The 6,000-nt window shown below is 44.0% G+C and overlaps 1 protein-coding gene across 1 annotated transcript in view; it reads left to right on the top strand.

The window, feature by feature from the left end:
- Positions 1 to 1,487: 1,487 nt before the first annotated feature.
- DISP1 (dispatched RND transporter family member 1) overlaps positions 1,488 to 6,000 on the top strand; it is an 89,862-nt gene continuing 85,349 nt past the window's right edge. The window contains exon 1 of the mRNA XM_054063578.1: positions 1,488 to 1,630. The gene's annotated coding sequence lies outside the window, so the exon portion shown is untranslated. The remainder of the gene's footprint in view (positions 1,631 to 6,000) is intronic.

Here is a 6,000-nt window from a genome sequence, read left to right as displayed (position 1 = left end):
TAAACTGAAAAAACCATTTTGACCCCACACATGACTTTTCCTCTGCTTAGATCTCTTTTTAAAATGGTGTGTGTTAGGTTGTTGTTTCCTGGAGAGTTTTGGAAAAGGTCCATTCTTAGCACTTTCTCAACATGACCCCTGCCAGCCTGGGGGACTTGAACCCGGGGCAGGGATGGGTAGAAGTGATACAAGAAGTAGTTAGTATTACAAAAAGTGGAATATTTTTTATTTAAGCGAAAGTAGAGTTACGTTTCATCTAAGTCATTGTATTTTTTGAAAGCCAGACAGAATGTCCCTCTGAGAGAATGTTTTGTTTCAAAGACTATTTTCCCAAACACTGTTCATCCTTTGGAGATGATAACATTGATGCTGTGAAAAGCCAGACTCAATAATCAATGCCAATTTGATTATTAAGTAAGGTATTCTTCAATGTGAAGCCGGGCATGCAGGGGATCGCTCCACCTAATGTGCATGCAGCTTCCAGTACAATTCACAAAGGCTATATACAGTCAAAGCATACACATTCATCACTTTCCTGGAACAAGCATGTCTATTATAATTTCTTCCCAGAATTCATTTAGATAAGTTTCCTCCCCTTGGCTCACATGCTCTGCTTTCTGGGAGTCTTCTTCAGGGGTTCTGGATGAAGGCTGTACATCTTCCTCACTGTTGAATGTTTCAACTCTCTTCTTGTGCATGCTCTTAGACTCCTTGGGCACCTCTTCAAGGCTGCATCTGGTCTTAGCTGGTTCTTCCTTCTCCTATCATTGTGCTAGTCCTTGTTATCTGGCTTAATTAGATATAGTCACACTCTTTGCTCTTCTTTCTAACTGCAGCCTTGTTAAAAGTCCTTAGTTAAGCATAAGTATCCTGGCACAGGTTAGCTAAAAGTTATTATTCAAGCTAATCCCACATTTTAGTACTAAAATCGCCGAATCTATACATAATATTCAAATACATAATAAATTAGCAACTTATAACAAATAATTTCTTCCTCCAATGCCTTGTGTGCAGCGTGACCTGTGCTGAGCAGGTGTCTCTGCTGCTGCGATCACCTCTGTTTGCAGCCTTTCCCCACCTCAAAGGCAAGGGCAGGCAGAGACAGAGACAGAGCTCCAAATTAGTAAGAGCTTTGTTGTGAAGTTCATAATAACATTAAAATAAGCCCTTGGAAAGTAACAGAATATGCACAAGATTTCTGGGAAAGTTTATCCACGTGCATGTGAGTGGGAAATAAATCCTGTCCCAGTTCTTCTCTCGCTGCACACAATGGATGGAGATCGCTCCCTTGTGTTGCCCAGTCCTGATATAGGACTTTGTCTCTCTAAAGCGCCCAAGCGCGTCTCAGACGGTTCATTCACTGCGCTCGGGGCACCAGGCTCACCCAGACACGCGCTCGCGCCACGCTCAAGATGGCGGACGGAGCGACCCGCGCCCGCCGCCGCCCCCAAGATGGCACCCCCCTCCCCTCCGCCCTCCTTCCCCGCCCTCCCGGCGGCGACTTCCGGAGGGGGGAGAGGGCGTCTATCCCATGGTAACTGCGCCACGGTGGGGACGCCGCCGCCGCCGCCGGGGGAGTTGCTCTCTTCCTGCCGCCGCCACCACGGGCAGCCGGGCCGGCAGCCGGCAGGTAGGCGCCGCCGAGGTGCGGGGCGGGAGATCGGCACTGTCCGCCTCAGCCGCACCGGCTGCCCCCGCAGCCTCTCCTCCTCCTGTTCTTCCTCCTCTTCCTCCTCCTCCTCCTCTCTCTTCTCCTCCTCCTCCTCTCTCTTCTCCTCCTCCTCCTCGCTCTCCTCCTCTTCCTCCGGGCCGCTGCTGCCGGGACCCGCGGGTCCTTCGTGTCTCCTGGGTCCTGTTCTGCATAAAAATGAATTTGGCTTCATTGTTTTTTCACGGGTTTTGTGTGTTTTTGGTGGGTATTCGCCCACTTTTTTTATTCACCCACTTATTTATTTATTTATTTATTTACCAGGCGTTTAACTTTTTTTTTTTTTTTTTCCTCCCCCCCATTCATTATGGACTGAAACCTGATCAGCCTTTCCCGTGTGCTTTTGCCCTTTGTTCAGACACGGGCTGCGTGTAAGCCGCTCGGTTCGTTAGGAACACAGGGAACTCGGGCGGTGGTTCCTAAAGGGGAACCCCTGTGGCACCCCTTTGTCTTGGGAGATGGGGATACGCCGGCTCTTGGCGGGTGTCTGTGCAGCCAGGGTGTTGTTAAGCTCCTTAAGTGTTTTTTCCACTTGTGGTGGCAAAGGCTGGACACGTACTGGAGAGGCTGCTAAAGCAGAGATGTGCACCTTGTGAGTAGTTCCCAAGGCTCTTCAGCCTCTGGATCCAGCATAAATGGCCAGTTACTGTGTTGTCAGTGGTGTCATCTGCGTTGACGTAGCTGTCACTGCACCCTGTTCATGGAATGGGGTGGCTTCTGCTCCCACATGAATGGGCGGCTCACCTGCTGGGTTTCCCCCCATCTTTCTACTAGGATAGGATATTACAAGCTTAATTGAAAACATTTCTGCAACAAAGGCAATGGGGCAGTCTCAGTTTTCTCAGCATCTGGATAAGATTGAAAAATATGATTTTGCAGAGTAGCTGATGGTTTGCATTGTATGTCAGCAAATGAGAGCCAGCTCTTTTCAGGAGAGGGATGAAGAGCTGTGGTTACTCAAAGTGTGCCTGTAGCGGATGTGCATTTTAAATGAATGAAAACTATCTGATCAGAACTCCAAGTAGTTTGCTTAAAATAACTGGCTTAGCTAAGCCTGTGGAGTAGTAACAAACACTTAGGATAAAACATCCAAATTGTTAATGGGTTTATGAATGTGCTCATCTTTAAGAGTGTTGACTGGTGGAACTGCCGGAGCATAAGAGTGCAAGAAAGCAATTGGGAAAGTTAAAGACTGGGAGGAAGATGGGATTTGTTGGCTGGGCAAAGGGGTAAGAGCCTGAAGCAAACAGTCTGCAGTGATGGAGGTGGAAGATATCTAGTGTGAAAAAGCCTAAGAGGGGAGTCCCAGTCTTTGGAGTGGGGAAACCTGTATTAGGAAAATATAAATACTTATCAATGTTTATAGACTCTTGAGGCAAATACTTAGGTTTGTAATCACTAAGTTGTTGACTCTAACAGATAATAGTGCTTATAGGCATTCACAGTATGATATAATGTTTATAACATTCACAAGTTGTATTTAAATACATTTACGGTTTACTCTGAATGTGACATGGATGTGCCTTGTACTACTTTAGTTTTTCTGTAGCTCCCAGAAACTGCAGCTTGTGTTGGGATGCTGCTGTGCTGATTGCTGAATGTACAAGTGAACTGGGATACAAATTGGAGTCAAATAAGCATTCAGGGTCTTTTTTTTGCATAAATGTCTTTAAGTGTTAAGCTTCAAGTAACAAAACACAAGGACCTTTGACACTAGTATTCTGTTTAGGCATAGAATGGTGGAACTACACCAAGTAGTATAAAGTATTTTGGAAGTCATTAAATGGAAAGGAAAATCAAATTATACAGAAAGATTTATTTCCTTCTTTACAACAAAGTGAGTAATATCCTGTAGTAATGTAATAGCCAAGTTTGAGGACATAGTTATTTTGAGATTAGAAGCTTAAAGTTGTACGTTGAGTAAGAGCAGGTATATGCTGAAATTGGGACCTGATACTGCAGCAGTGCAAGATGTGGAAGACTGCATTAGGATTTCAGACTCTGTAGCATAACTCAGCAGGGTGTCATTTCTCCCCCCCTTTGGGGATGCAGGGAATAACCTGCAAGGATTGGGTTTTCCATTTTTTTCTAACCTGCTTTTGAACTCATTGTAGCAGTGTTAAGGTTGTTTGCAGGTTGTAGAATGCGATAAATGAGGCCATAGTAGTGACTGTTTGCCTTTGTGGAACCTGGGAGAGAGCACTGCCCATGCTTGGACTTTCCTGAGTATAGAGCAGTACCATTTCTTCACTTTGCCTTCTCTCGCTCAGTAACGCGTGAGAGTCATGACTTCAGGATGAAGCTTGTTCTCTGTTTTCTAGGAGGCAGTCTTGCAACATCGCTGAGAAAGTAGGGTTTTCCCTTCAAATTAGTTTTTTTTTTCCCCCTCACTCCTTTCCAAATCTGCTACCATTGCAGATTGCCAGCTCTGTTGGAGAATGCTGTGTGAACCTATTTTTGACTGATCAGAGAATTACTGTAGCAGGAACAAAAGACATTGATGGGGGAGAGTGGTCCCAAGGGGCTTTGAGAAGAAAGAGATGGAATTCAGATTAGTAGGCTCCAAAAAAATCTTGCTGTAGAAGAGGTGAAAAATAAGACTATAAAAGAACAAAGGTAAAAAGAACATGTGAAAACACTTAGTTCTCATAATGTTACCCTTTCCCATGAGGAGGCTTTTTGAATGGCTTTCATAGTAATGTTTCTCATATGTTGACCATAGATTTAAGCAGTAAGCCTTACTTTCCCTTTAAGCCTTTAGCAGATGATTGATTTATTAGGTTTGATAGAAGTATAGAACTACTTTCAAACTTTGAAATACATAATAAGGACCTCAGATAATGAGGAAGCTTGCAACTATCTCTCTTTAAAGTGATCAATGGCATTAATTTGGCTTGGAAATTGCAGCTATATTCTTCTGCAACCATATGGTATTTCTGTGTTTAGTGTCACTTCCTGTGAGCAGTTTTTACAAAGTCAGTTGGGCTTTGGTGTGAAGTGCAGCAAAAATTAAACACTATGGGAAGGTGTGAAAAATGTTCCTCTATTAAAAAAAAAAAAAGGCAGGTTGCTTTTCTGCCCTAAGAAAGCAGGCTTATTTCACTTTGGTGTAACAGTGGATTGTAGACTCTAAATCGTATATTCAGTGAGACTGTAATGCTAAAGTAGACAAACCTTGTAACACATGCTCATTTGACACTGAAGCTTTTAATACAAATAACTGTAATATATTAACAGATCAATGTTTTGTTGTAAATAAAATGCTACTTAGCTTTTTTAAACATGAAACCCCTGTTACAGTAACTTACCCCTTCAAGAAGATCAGTTTTTGAGGTGTGATGCATTTAGGCTGTTGACCCTAATATGTCACGACATTAATAGAATATCCACATGAAATTTCTCTCTGAATTCTCGTTTTTGAGGCTTGCAGTAGTTAAAGTGTGCATTTTATCTGTTGCATAATATTTGGAACACAAAGTTTTTGAAGTCAAGAGCTTTAGAGAAATGCTCTGGGTATCCGGGAGCACAGTCCAGCTGAGTTGTTGAAAGCTAGAATAACAGAGAGGATTCCTTGGCTGGGAAGCCCTTAGCTGTGTGAGAAGCAATTTTATAAAGGTGAAAGGTGTTTTTTTTTAAGCTGACCCTGACTCTCTGCTTATTAAGAGGAGTTTAAATTGCTCTGCGGGAGATGTTCCAGCTTGCAATATTAACAGAAATAAATCTGGCTGCAAGAGTTGTGGGGAAAGAGAATCGGTGTCAGATGGTGAACAGGGAAGGAAAGGATCTAAAAGTGGAAGCAAGCGAGCCAAGTGAGTGGGGCAAAGGAAAGCAAGGAAAGAGGCGTTGGGAGGAGGGCTGCGGTGAAGCCAGGGATCACAGGAGACAGAAGGTTGCTAGAGGTGATGGAGGGCAGTATAGACCTTGCAAGAATAAAGTTTTCTAGGGACAAGGTGGCATTGAGGAGAAACAGAGAGAGGAACTGGTTGGTAAACGGACAGGAAAGGGCCACTTGAAATTAAGTAGAAATGCATCTAAAAGAAGTGAGAAGCACCAGAAGAACCAGTGACTGCAAGGTGCGTGGTATCGGAGTGTGTAGATGGAGGTGAGAGTAGGAGCATGCAGAGCCAATCCCTGCAAGGGGAAACCTAAGTGCTGAGGTGGGGAACTGAGGCACTTGTGGTATGGAGACAGGTTAAGGTATGTGGCCTAAAATAAGAGTCACAGTATGGATACCCTCAAGAAGGGCATGCTACACTGGGTGTCCTTAGTGGTGCGGAGCCCAGAGTGGTGGT

This window comes from Cuculus canorus, chromosome 3 (genome assembly GCF_017976375.1).
Source record: "Cuculus canorus isolate bCucCan1 chromosome 3, bCucCan1.pri, whole genome shotgun sequence".
Taxonomy (NCBI): Eukaryota; Metazoa; Chordata; class Aves; order Cuculiformes; family Cuculidae; genus Cuculus; species Cuculus canorus.
Note: the sequence above shows the minus strand (reverse complement) of the source record. Positions and strands in the feature narration are given on the sequence as shown.